General features: G+C 36.5%; 1 protein-coding gene across 1 annotated transcript in view; it reads left to right on the plus strand.

Moving 5' to 3' along the window:
* dlgap3 (discs, large (Drosophila) homolog-associated protein 3) overlaps positions 1-14,747 on the plus strand; it is a 224,162-nt gene that overhangs the window by 122,775 nt on the left and 86,640 nt on the right. Inside the window, exon 2 of the mRNA XM_048201512.1 lies at positions 12,806-12,912. The gene's annotated coding sequence lies outside the window, so the exon portion shown is untranslated. The remainder of the gene's footprint in view (positions 1-12,805; positions 12,913-14,747) is intronic.

Here is a 14,747-nt window from a genome sequence, read left to right on the forward strand (position 1 = left end):
TGCACAGATTCTGTGAAGAAGTGGAGAACAGTGATGAATGAATTCATTTATTTCCAATCTTTTTGCTGATGTGCATTTTTGGATTTGTGAAGTCTGAATTGTGTGTCTCAAGTCCGAGTTTGATCTTACACTGGGTCGGGTGCAGCAAATTCTGTCTATCTTTGTGAAAATTATGTTTTTGAAAGAGAAAAAAAAAAAATACTGATTTTCATCCATGTGTTTGCTGCTGGAAATTGGGTGTATTCAGTGTGGAAAAAGTGAAATTAATAAATCACTACTTTGTCGCTTCTTAAATTGCCTGCTTATGATTGCAACACAACGGGACGTCATTTTGAAAGCAGTTTCTTTGAATTCAAGATGTGATTGCTTTAGATTTTTATGTTCACCCAGTCAGACTATTTTTCACAATCTTAACCACAATAAAATGCAGCAGGAAATGGAACATGCTTCAGCTGGTGCAAGAAAATACTGCAATTTGGCCTCTGACAGGATTTTGATCTTGACAAGTAGCCCAGATCTGACAACAAACATGTTTCTGTTTGATTTTAGACAACAGCTAATCTTTTGGAGAACAATTGGAAAACCACTGTTTTATGCGTGATAGCCAGTTTTAAGTTTGCTAAGAGCTTGAAACAGCTCAATGAAGATTGTAGACTCGGCTTACGTGAGGAAATAAAAGACAAGGTAAGAGAGATTCATTAAATAGCCCGGCCTGTAGCAGTTTTGCAGTGACTGGTTGTATTTTAATGCCACAAATACAATGCATGTGGTACAACAGCTTCATTGATTGTAATGGGAGTGCTGCAGAATGCTGCACACAGATAGCTAGTACAGCCTGGCTTGAACAGTTGAATGAAACAGTGTACAGTGTTATTTCTGTTATACATACACATATTATGAATCCAGCGGGCTACAGTCAGTCTACAGCTAGCACTGAAGAACAAATCCATAAACATTTGTTAGTCTGCAGGTGGGTTCTGTACACTACTGGACCACACACTGTGTGCTTGCAGTGTATACAAACTAGAACACTATAATGGGAATGTTAGTTTGTCACATTACATCACTTGCAATGTCACACTTGTACATGCACACTTAAAGGTAGAGTAGGCAGTTTCAGAGAGGCTAGCAATAGCAAGCTAGCTTTGAAATCATAAGATCCCACTTTCCCTTCAGAGTGCTCTCCAAAGCCACACATCATGTTACAATAATAATAAACGTGAACAACTTTAAGGGAAGAGGAAGAGTTGTTGTAGAGTGTTGTTGCCATGCCGTCATTTTAAGCCAGACTGCTTCACAAACGAGGGTCAATTCAATGCTGGATTTGCACAAAAGATTAGCATGATGGCACATGCTAGTCGATGAGTTGAATGAAACTCCACAGCAGCTACATACATTTATCCACTAACCGTTCAGAAATGTCCAGATGCATTCTAAAAGATGTAACTTCTTCCTGAGTCTCTCAATCAGTGTCCGACTCTGGTTTGAACAATGTAAGGCTGAACACCGTTACTGACAATCCTCATTTTGGATGCATGAGATTCTCCAGCTTTGTTGTTGTTGAGCAACCAAAGCAGGAGCTGTTAAAGCTCCGCCCTCTTCTGGAAAGGAGGCCAGGAGCAGAAGCTCATTTGCATTTAAAGGGAAACACAAAAAAACAGCGTGTTTTTGCTCACACCCAAATAGGGTTAAATTTGACAAGCTATAATAAATGATCTGTGGGGTATTTTGAGCTGAAACTTCAGACACATTCTGGGGAAATCAGAGACATATTACATATTGTAAATATAGGTACCCTTTAAAACATCTTCAGTGCATGATTTACTTAGTCTACTTAATCCACAGGATATCTGACATGGGTGTAAATGTTATTGGCCAAGTCTATAGTGCACTACATGAATATGGAGTTTGGGCTCTATATGGTATGTTTGTGAAAAGTAGTAACAAGGAGAATTTGGGTAGCACATGGTCATGATTATCATCTCACATTAATCTATGCACACAGGGGTTATGTGAATGCATCCTGAATATTGCTGTTCAATGAAAATCTGCTCTGTCACATGTGCCTGAGATCAAAGTAGCCCTGGTAGAGCATGTTGATACTTATTAATGGGCCTCTTTGTCAGGACTGAGCTCTACAGACTTCAGCAAAGTGGCCTAAAATTGCAACATAATTGGGCCATCTATGAGTGTGAGGCTAAACATTCATTCCTTTTCTCCCAAAAGACTCCCCATCTCTCCCTGTACCTGTCTTTCTTTACAACCACTCTTAAGAGTTCCTTTGGCATTACTCTGTTCTGTACTAGCAGGGTCATTTTAATTGTTTGCTAAGCAAAATATAAAGATGGATTTTTGTTTTGCTTTGCTTTGTTCTTCTGACTGTCACTTTGAATGATTTCAAGGTTAACTTTCAATGATTTTCTGTTTAATTTTTTTGTTAGAAAAAAATGTCCAAAAGTGCAAAACTGGTCTTATTCAAATACAATGGTAAGACTATTCAGAGCTGTATTCACAGATGTTACCATGAATTTGGTGGAAAATTTCATGTTTTTCTATTTTAACGTCATGGCCATAAAGAAAGTTTTGTATATAGAGTGTTTTATCATAAAGCTGCTTCTTGCATAAATGTCTTGTAGGACTTACCTTCTTATTATTAGTTAATCTTGTTGCAGCTTGTCAGATTTGTATGGAAGCTTGTTTCCACCACGGAATAAAAAGTAAAAAAGGGAATTGTGACTTTTTATCTCAGAATTTCTGAATTATGTGATATAAATTCGCAATTGCCTTTTTTTCCCTGTGGAAGAACCAAGCTTCAATAGATTTGCTTGCCATTATATTGTGATTACTTGGGCACAAAAGTTCTGTCATGAAACTCTAGATGGCGCAGACTGATAGGTCTTGCTTGCAATCACATCATTCTCTAGCGCACAGCTGATTGGTTCCTGCTGTATCAGTAGCTAATGAGCTTACTGCTCAACCTTCAAATACTTGGTCAGCATTTGCTGTAGCAGATGCAACATGCTTTCAGAAACCCTCCACCTTCCCCAGCTCCACCTGTATAGATCTGCTATGGCCAATTCATGTATGCTATACTGTGCATGACATAACTTATTTTTATTCTTTAATAATACATTGTGTATCTATAAAATTATAGAGAGACACATATTGTATATGTGAACGACACTGTTCTGTAGATTGACCCAGCAGTGTGAGATATTCAGTAGTTTACATCTTGTGCTGTACTGTATGGAGATTTGGCTGATTCTAGGAAAACGAGGCATGAGAGATACGGGAACGAAATTCAGATTCACAGACTGAGAAAATGGAGTGAGAGGTGAGAGCGACACAGAACGGGACAGTGTAGGACAGTCTGGACTTGTTCCTGTCCATTGTTTGATGAAAAGGTGTTTAATGAGAACTCAGGGAGAGAAAAAGAGACAGCGAGGGAGTGAAGGAGACAGCAAACCTGAAATTGAAAGTGAAGTGTAAGGTAGACTGAGAGAGGAGTTTGGAATATAAAACTGGTTGGGCATTAAATATTAATTTTCCTCAGGTTTGGAAGAGCAGTACGTTTCTCTGCAAAGCACATCGAAACACTCAGCAAAGGGTATGAACCCCTAGAGGAAAATGTAGCTCACACCCATAAACCATACAATACACACACACACCGAATGAGAAAAAAAATGAAACAGATTTTCTCTAATGAACTGCCATCCACAAGCATGAACATTTAAATCAGGACACACCTGCGTCCACAGGCGTAACACACTCACACATCACATCCATATATGCAAAGTACCTCACATGCTTTCTTCTCTCAAACCCATAATATTACATCACGGTAAGATCTTTAGCCAGTGAAGCAGAAATTTGCATCCGAGTGTGTGCTCATATGTGCTCTGAGAATAAGCACATCCCCCAGCTGTTTTAGCACAAACAGCTTTTTCTTTTTCAATTTACCGCTGCATCCTCACACTTCAATAATGCATGGCTTCAGAGAGAAACAGAGCAAGATATTATACTGTGCTTCTGTTTCATACTTTAACAATTTGTTTCATTTACAGTGAAATGCTTTGGCCTTTGGCTTTGGAAATGCTTCAACTTTTTATAGTAAGGCTTGTGAAAATAATTGTGATGAATGATTTATTTGCTCTTTTGGTCAGTATTCTTTTTTTTAATGCATTAATACTTTTATACTGGAAGGACAAATTAAATGTATTCAAAGTTACAGTAAAGACATTCACAACTTTTCATGCAAATAAATGCAGTAATAAATGTATCATGGTTTCCACAAAAATATTAAGCAACACAAAAGTTTTAACACTGAAGATAATAAGAAATGTTTCTTGAGCAGCAAATCAGCATATTAGAATGATTTCTGAAGGATCATGTGACACTGAAAACAGCTTTGCCATCACAGTAATAAATTATGTTTTAAACTCTAATATAGAGGTCATATAATGCCACTTTTACAAGACGTAAAATAAGTCTCTGATGTCCCCAGAGTGTGTATGTGAAGATTTTAGCTCAAAATACCCTACAGATAATTTTTATAGCATGTTAAATTTGTCACTTCTAGAGGGTGAGCAAAAACACTCTGTTTTTGTGTGTCCCTTTAAATGCAAATGAGCTGCTGCTCTCAAGAAGAGGGCGGAGTTTCAGGAGCTTGTGTTAGCAGCTCACTGAAAATGTTCAAACCGGAGTCGATGGAGACCCTCAAGAAGAAGTGACAACATGTAGAATGCAACAGGATGTTTCTGAATGGTTAGTTGATGAATTTATGTAGCTGACGTGGAGTTCACTATCTTAAAGTCACTGATTAGCATATTCTGTCATGTGGGAACTGTTGCAAGATGCCTACAGAGCCAGAGAATATATGCTGCATGAAGATAGAACAGGTATAGTTAAGTTATAACTGTAATTAAACTAATGTTGTCATCTTGCTTTTATGACATGCTATTGCATTTGTGTTACGTACTGTAATGCAATAACGTGGCCTCACCCCTTGTTGCGTGTTATCGGGGGCAGGGTTTATGTTAATTCTAAGGTTAGTTTTGTGTGAAAACAGCTTGTCACATAATGAACTGACTGCTTTTCTGCAGATCTTCAGCATGTTTGCCTTTGAATTCATTTTGGAGTGAGTTATTTTTGGCTTCCAAAACTGTTCAACTGATTAAGTCAAGGACAATTTTTGCAACAGGTATATTTCAATTTATGCCTCTTTTATTGTATTCACCAATGGTGACTGACTGTTATAAAATTGAATGTGTAAAAGTGATGTCAAGGTTATTGTATGATTGGCTTATAATGTGCACATGATCCAAACCGAGCCTTGTTGACTATTACACTTTCTCAAATTATACAGTTGCGGAGGTTACCATCTCTTCCTGTAATAAAAGAATCTCTAGTGCCAGTAAAACTTAATTGACTCCTTTATCACCTATAATGTAGTGATGAATAATTTCCACACAGGTTTGTCTTTTACCACAAGTCCATCTTTTGCTGAAAGATGAAAGATTAAGAAGGTCATGGGCAGGTTGAATCAAATATCACATCCCGGATGAACAATAACACTTCCCAACCCTGGAGTCATCACCCCAACTCTCTAGTTCCCATCTATTGTCTGTGCAATGTGATATGTAATTCAGCCAGAGCTATTCACTTTTATAATAAAAGATGGCCTTGTAGCCCCAGTGTGGGTCAAGGAGAATGTCTGGCCCACATTAAATATAAATCTGCTTTAATGTTATACATAAGGTGATATGGGAGATGGCTTGAGCTGCATATGTCACAAAGGTTCTTCTCCTACAGGTCCTTCATTAGCATAATAATAATGTTTTATGTATGTATTTATACAAGGTAAAGTGAATGATAGTGGTCTGTGTATTTGGTGGCAAGCCTGTGTGGAAATGCTAATGAAGGACCTGTAGGAGATATATATATATATATATATATATATATATATATATATATATATATATATATATATATATACAGTACTGTGCAAAAGTCTTAGTCATGTCAGTATTTTCACCCCCCAAAAAAGGTTTTAAGCCAGTTATTTATATATTTTGCTGTAGTGTGTCAATAGGAAATATCTGTTCACATTTCCAAACATTCATTTTGCCATTAATTGAAATAATCCAGTGACATTTTTGAATACACAATAAGACAGCCGGTGCTCCACATGGAGATCAGAGCTCACCATCATCAAATCCGTCTGTGATTACATGAAGAAACATATGAAACTGAGACAAACCAAATCATATATATATATATATATATATATATATATATATATATATATATATACATATGGAAACATTCCTGAGAGATTTTGGTCTATATTGACATGATAGCATCACACAGTTGCTGCAGATTTGTTGGCTGCACATCCATGATGCGAACATCCCAAAGGTGCTCTATTGGATTGAGATCTGGTGACTGTGGAGGCCATTTGAGTATAGTGAACTCATTGTCATGTTCAAGAAACTAGTTTGAGATGATTTGAGCTTTCTGACATGGTGTGTTATCCTTCTGGAAATAGCCACCAGAGGATGGGTACACTGTGGTCATAAAGGGATGGACATACTCAACAACAATACTTATGCTGTAGCTTTTAAACAATGCTCAATTGGTATTAAGGAGCCCAAAGTGTGCCAAGAAAATATTCTCCATCCAATTACACCACCAGCCTGAACCGCTGATACAAGGCAGGATGGATCCATGCTTTCATGTTGTTTACGCCAAATTCTGACCCTACCATCTGAATGTTCCAGCAGAAACTGAGACTCATCAGATCAGGCAATGTTTTTTTTCCAATCTTCTTTTGTCCAATTTTGGTGAGCCTGTGTGAATTGTAGCCTCAGTTTCCTGTTCTTAGCTGACAGGAGTGTCATCCGGTGTGTTTTTTGCCCATCTGCTTCAAGGTTCGGCATGTTGTGCATTCAGAGATGCTCTTCTGCAGACCTCGGTTGTAATGAGTGGTTATTTAAATTACTGTTGCATTTCATCAGCTCAAACCAGTCTGGCCATTCTCTGAACTCTTGCATCAACAAGACATTTTCGCCCACAGAACTGTCATTATCTTGATCACAGTTGTATCCTCAATCCCAATCGAATTCTCTTATTAAACTCTTTAAAGGATTTATTTTCCATTTTATTTGACCCAAAAACTTTTGCGATGGTGGTGGGAAATCTTGGTGCATTTGAAGGTTGACTACAACAGAAGCTTTTTTGAGAACCCATCTAGATGATGCATTGGCATGTAGGTGATGTCTTGTACACTTACATGCAACCAGCAAATTCAATTATCTACCTTCCCTTAACTAGGTTGTCCCAACAAAGTGGATGATCAATCAGGAAGACAAGTTCAGAGAGGGTACTTATTGGCTGATGGCAAAGGAGCATTAATAATAAAATCAATGTATGCATGTCACGACACCATAAGTACTCTAAATCTTAACATGTTGTTAAAAGAGATTGTTTTGTCAATTTTTTAGCATTTCTAAAAAATAAAAATAAAAAACTAAATAAAAAAGTTACTTTTAAAAGTAATGTTATGGCATTACTTAGTTACTTTTTATATAAAGTAATGCATCATGTTACTTTTGTGCAACTTTTTCTCATATGGACTGGGCTTGTTGTTTTTTAATAATAAAAAAACTTATATTTTTGGCAAATGTAAAGGCCTTTCACACTGTGAAAATGACCAAATGACTAAACCTCAGGCTGAAAGAAATGCAAATTCATGCAACAAAGATGGTTAGTAAAATGAGATTACATGCATAAAGTATATTTGTGTATTTTAACATATTTAATTACTGCAAGTTGGCATGAAATTCTGAATTTGCATTTCACTGTTTTTATTCATTTTGAGGTATAATGACTCTGTTTTGTGCAAGCGAGATGAGTAAATGCATTCTCGCATTATTGTAGAAAAACAATAATGTGAAAAGTAATGCAGATCATTTGTCGTAAATTTAAAAGTAAAGTGTTACTTTACTAGTTACTTATAAAAGTAATCTGATTACGTAACTTGTGTTACTTGTAACGTGTTACCCCCCAACACTGCCTACAGTAAAGTGTATGATGGGCCATTTATTTTCAGCAATAATTTTGACCAATGACTATGGCTATGACGAGGCATTATACTGTATGAATTACGTTGTCCACGTGACTTGCTGCCAGCCAGCTTGAGAGAAACTTACTGAAAGTTAGTTGTTCAAGTCCCACCATGTACTGTATATAGTGTATTCTCATAATACTGAATATTGAACACATACACACTGTAAAACTAGATAAGTTCAGAATACTCAGAACATTTGAGGAAACGTATTACCTCAAAGCATTTAAGTAAACTAACTAATTTTTTTAAGTTAGTAGAACTTAAAATGTTTGTGACAAGTCGGATCTGTGGAAGCGGAGCAAAGCCAGTGTGGTGCACAAGTGCGTCTCAATGACATTTTGAGTTCACGCAAGCTTTTTTCTATTAAGTACAATGAACTTTCATTATTATTTGAGTGAAACAAACTCATCTCATTTGATTAATTTCACTGTTCAGTTTTACAGAGTCAGCACTTCACCCATTTCCCCCCGACAACAATTGTTACATCCCGCTCAGCCTTCTGGGAAATCCCTATAGTTTAGCTGACCCCTAATTAAAAATCCTGCAGCTTCTCATTAGTTCCTCGCTGCTCTGCGAAACGAAAGCGAGTCGAAACGGAGCAGAGCTATCGATCACATTAGCATAAAAAGCTGCAGCGGCAGGTGACCCGAACTGATCGCTTCTCCCCGGTAGCAGCGGTCCTAGAGCATGGGTACGACCCACCTTGAGCTCCATGAATACTATGTTATTATGGGCACCTGTGTCATTACTGTTGGCTGTGGGTAAATGATGAAAGGACAGTGGTAATACTCAGAAGTCAGAAGGACACTGGCTTTTGGTGTCTGACAGAGACTATTTGGCCTCCCTGTTCTCTTATTCTCTCTATTCTTTCTCTTATATAAGAGGAGCACTGAATCATTGTCATTCCTAAAGCAGAAATGGTATAGTCTGTATGATACAGTGATGGAACAAGAGAGATACTTCATTTTAATATTAGAGTGTGTCCCTCAAGACACTCTTTCATATTTTGGTTTAGGTGCCAGTGTCATGTCCCATGACGCCAAGGGTAAAAAAAAAAAAACCTTGGCTTTATCAGTAAAATAGTATCTTAAACAGTAGTTTATAAAATGTTAGACTTTATTATTTAATTATTAACCGTAAATGTAAAGTAAAATTAAAAATGTTGTTTTTATTATTTGTATGACTTATTATATTTCATATTTTTAGTGGAAAGCCAGACTAAGCTACATATACAAAATTCTTTTGTTGTGATATTTCCCTCTGCAATCATAACTTATGATTACAAATATATATCTCCATTAGAACAGGTCTACTGTACATTTAATGCACAGCCATATTTCAAGTGTTGGTTGTTTACCAGTGGGACAGATAAATGTCAACCTTATTTTCAGTCTTTATGAAACTATGAGACTAGGTAAATGGTTCTGTGCTGTTTATTGCTTCTCATTACCCAAAAGGATTCGCTGATCAGCTAAATAGAATTAGGGAAGTACCAGTAGCTGTATTTAAAGCTGTGGCTGTAAAAGATTAGGAATCATCAGTATGTGCATGGTTTGTGAACCGTGGTATGGAAAGCAGGAGAGGAATGAGAAAGGGAGCAGTTTGTCTTTTATCAAAGTCTGCAAGTTAAGGACACTCTGTATGGAAAAAAGTGAAAAATGAACTGGCAAAATTTTAGAGGTCAGAAACAAGAAGGACGGAAGAAAATTAATTTTATACTTTCTCACTCTGTCATTCATGCTACGCCACTTAGTAAGAGGACTGATTAAAACCCTGTGCAAAATTTGGTAAAAAACAATAATCAGGAAAAATTAGAAGAATAAGATGTTAATACAACCTTAATGATGAAAAATACTAGCTCTTACAAACACTCAAGGGGACACAAGTGTTCCCTCAATTGACTGCAAAGCCCTGTGCACAGAAACACACCGACATCTCACCGCAGTGCCAGCCTCTACACACAGACGCGCACAAGCACATGAATACTTAATTGTTTTCCTGGAGTTTTGAGTTTATAATCATGTTTAGAGTGAACTTGGTGGCAGCAAAAATGTCTATGGTGACCTATATTCACTGATTGCTGTTGCCTTTTTGGAACAATGGAGAAGTTGTGTTCTAATTATTCTGGCTCCAGCTGCATTCACAAATCAGAAGTTTAGAATCTTGCTGTTAAAAGTTTTACTTCACTTCTCGCCTTTTGCACTTGTCTGTAATATTAGGGTGAAATTTTACCATTTTTTCCATTTCCCATTAAAAAGGAACAAATTGGTAATTAGGGTACAATGGGCCTAATCATGGGCCTAAATTGCTGTCATTAATTACTCACCCTTATGTCGTTCCAAACCCGCAAGACCTTTGTTCATCTTTGGAACACAAATTAAGATATTTTTGATGAAATCTGAGAGCTTCTGACCTCTATATACAGCAATGTCATAACCACTTTCAAAGTCCAGAAATGTAGTAAAGATATCGTTAAAATAGTCCATGTGACTACAGTGGTTCAAGCTTAAAGTTATGAAGCGACGAAAATGCTTTCTGTGTGCAAAAACAAAACAAAAATAATGACAATTTCTTTTCTTTGTTTTTTGCGCAAAAAAAAAAAAAAAAAAAAAAAATATATATATATATATATATATATATATATATATATATATATATATATATATATATATATATATATTCTCATTGCTTCATAACATTAAAGGTGCAATTGAACGTTTTTTTACAAGATGTAATATAAGTCTAAGGTGTCCCCTGAATGTGTCTGTGAAGTTTCAGCTCAAAATACCCCATAGATTTTTTTTAATTAATTTTTTTAACTGCCTATTTTGAGGCATAATTAGAAATGCGCCGATTCATGCTGCGGCCCCTTTAAATTCTCGTGCTCTCCGCCCACGGAGCTCGCGCTTACCTTGAACAGCATAAACAAAGTTCACACAGCTAATATAACCCTCAAAATGGATCTTTACAAAGTGTTCGTCATGCATGCTGCATGCATACATCGGATTATGTGAGTATTGTATTTATTTGGATGTTTACATTTGATTCTGAATGAGTTTGATAGTGCTCCGTGGCTAACGGCTAATGCTACACTGTTGGAGAGATTTATAAAGAATGAAGTTGTGTTTATGCATTATACAGACTGCAAGTGTTTAAAAATGAAAATAGTGACGGCTCTTGTCTCCGTGAATACAGTAAGAAACGATGGTAACGTTAACCACATTTAACAGTACATTAGCAACATGCTAACGAAACATTTAGAAAGACAGTTTACAAATATCACTAAATATATCATGAGATCATGGATCATGTCAGTTATTATCGCTCCATCTGCCATTTTTCGCTGTTGTTCTTGCTTGCTTACCTAGTCTGATGATTCAGCTGTGTAGCTCCAGACGTTAATACTGGCTTGTGTAATGCTGTGAACATGGGCTGGCATATGCAAATATTGGGGGCGTACATATTAATGATCCCGGCTGTTACATAACAGTCAGTGTTATGTTGAGATTCGCCTGTTCTTCGGAGGTCTTTTAAACAAATGAGATTTATACAAGAAGTAGGAAACAATGGAGTTTGTGACTCACTGTATGTCATTTCCATGTACTGAACTCTTGTTATTCAACTATGCCAAGATAAATTCAATGTTTAATTCTAGGGCACCTTTAAGGTTGAACCACTGTAGTCACATGGAATATTTTAACAATGTCTTTACTATATTTCTGGACCTTGAAAGTGGTTATGACATTGCTGTGTATAGGGAGGTAAGAAGCAAAATGGAGCAACAAATGCTTTTTTGATGGAGCAACAAAATTTTTGTGGAAAAATGTGATAAAGCACTTTGAGAAAACAACATTTTGGGAGGGATAGACCCATGAATGGCATACTAATAGTAGTCAATGAACAATAAACTGGGTTAAGAGAATATTTTAACATATCTTACACACTTCACCTTTGATGTAGTATTTATAGCATATTCATTTTCAAAAATGTACCATAAATGCCCTGCAGATTATAGTATGGTTAAGACTACGTAATTTATTTTCTCTTCTCATCATTTTATTTCTTCCGTCATCATCTACTCATCTCTTCTACTAACAAAATGTGAAGCATCTATTGTACTTCTCATACTGCTGAGCCTTTTTTTTTATGTGGCTCGAAATAGAGGGGTTGTATTAAATCAATCACAGTGATGAATGTAAACCTCAGAATTTGGTTTCAATGCAAACACTGTAATGAGGATAAACAGTGAGCATGAGGTTCCCTCTAGATCGTCTTGCATGATCTCAGCTTTAACCCATCACACATTCCCCAAACCATTAGGATACCTGGAAGATATACATAGCCAATTAAAACTTGATGGCAGCTTCTTTTTCCTCTTTCCTCTTGTAGTCTCTTTCTTTTCCATCCTGGAAACACTTCACAGGCTGATTATCTTGCATGTGGGAGAGAGGGTTTGTACTTGGGAACTAGAAGCGGGACACATTACATCCTTGCCACATTATACAGCCATGTTAGCCTGGAAATACTTTAAGTGAACAGTTTTCCCTTGACAGTGCATGAGTGAAGTAAGAGTGTGAGGTAAAAAAACAAATACAAACAAGCATGGATGTTTTGTCATTTCAACTGCTTGTTTCTGTCTCTCTCTCACTTCGCGTTTCTCTCTTTGTCTCCCTTCAGATTGCTGAGTGGAATCGGTGAGGGTTTGCAAACAACAGAAGTGTGTCCATTGAAGAGACCGTTTCCCCTCTGCTGATAATGAAGCACCATTTCCACATGAGGAGGCAGTGAGTATTTTATCTCTGACTGTAGCCACATGTGCATGGAGAGCTATTAATTCCCTTGGTTCACCGTGTCTCTTTGAAAGCTGTCCCTCTGCGCCTCCATGCAAAGCCGTTCTCAATTTCAGTCTTCTATCAAGTGCCTGGCCAAGATTACACAAATGTCATTTTAATGCCCCCAAAAACCTCACCTCAAAGGGTCCCCTGCTCTTTGAAACTTCTATTCATTCCCAAATGTTTGATGTGCACATTTTTAAAAAGCTGCTAGATGCATTGTAAGGGTCCATATTTATGGCTTGGCGAGGTTATTTCCAAAGTTTGGGCGGAACAAAATTAAGAAATTTTAAATAGCAGTAAACTGAAATTACATTACGTCTGTAAATTATAATTTGCTCCATTATAGTTGGTTGTAGGTGGTATTAGGGGGCGGGACATTCTCATTCTGGCGGGCATCTGATTGGACAAAAACTTGTGTAGTGCAGGATGAGTCATCAATATTTTAGATTTAGTTTGTTGGAAGACTATTCATTTTAAATTAGTACACTCTAAAAACTAATTCAGGGGACCTTTAGTCATTACTTAAATATTTATATATTGTTGTGAAATAAAAAATCAAGTTCTGAAATGCTGTTAGACTTTTTACCTGTAATTGTTATTTTATTGAGCTTGGATGACACACAAATTATGCCTATTGATTCGATATACTATCATGACTTGTCATAGTTTAACATTTTCAGTTAATCAAAAATGTATTTAATTTTAAGTTCTGTTAATGTAAAATACAATCTGATGACGTGTAAACGTGTTTCATTGTTTTGAGTTGTATGAACACTTCTTTTAATTTAGACGAACTTAAGTTAAGTGAAACTGGGCTGGGATTTATATTTCCCATCATGCTTTGCCTATGGCACTTGAAAAGGAGAGTAAATGCTAAAATTAAGTGTTATGTAATGTTTTTTTGCACAAGATTAATGGTAAGGGAGATTTTGCAGTAATTAGTGTTTTGTTATGCTAATTTAGAAGAGTTTCTGTTAATGTGGGTTTTTGGAGATTTACCATCATGGTGACAAGCAGTGCTTGGTAAGTTAGTTACTTAGAAATGCGTTTTATTGTGTCCAAAAAGTGTCTTCACCTTACTTAAAACATTATGTTGGATCAACTTAAATAGATGCATTCATGATGACAATTATTAAGTTCATGTTACTTAGAAATGTGTTTTTATTGTGGCAAAATAACATCTTCACCCTACTTAAAACATTATGTTGGATCAACTCAAAATATTGCTTTGAATTAATGTAATTCTCGCAATTGGCTTAAGTTAAAAATTCTAGTGGAAAATGTTAACATATTTTTTTTTTGTTGAACCAATGTTTTATTTTTTAGAGTGTAGGCTATATCTCCCAATGGTTTATTGTGTTACTAATTTGTTAATTAGTAGTTTATTTGTTGCTAACGACACCCTGTTTACACCTTGCATTAAGTTTTGTTCGATCAGATCACAAATACACACATTCCCATTTACACCTTGTTTTAATCCATCTCTTTTGTCCACTTTCAACCACTTCTGTCCTGATTTCTTCGAGGGGACAGTCTATGGGCGAGTAAATGTATGGGTTTTTTCCAGATCTTTTGATCAAATGAACAAGATAAGCTTGCACAATTTACAAACGAACACGATTGGAGACGACGAAAAACCACACAGAGATCATCAGCTTTCATTTCCGCTCACCACACCGAGCACGGTGAGTGTGTATTAGAAATCAGGAATGGTGAGAGAACATTGTTCTTGGTACGTTTTTCATCTTCAGACCAAACTTGGGTCTTCAGCTGACAAAGTTTAA

Source organism: Megalobrama amblycephala, linkage group LG9 (assembly GCF_018812025.1).
Source record: "Megalobrama amblycephala isolate DHTTF-2021 linkage group LG9, ASM1881202v1, whole genome shotgun sequence".
Taxonomy (NCBI): domain Eukaryota; kingdom Metazoa; phylum Chordata; class Actinopteri; order Cypriniformes; family Xenocyprididae; genus Megalobrama; species Megalobrama amblycephala.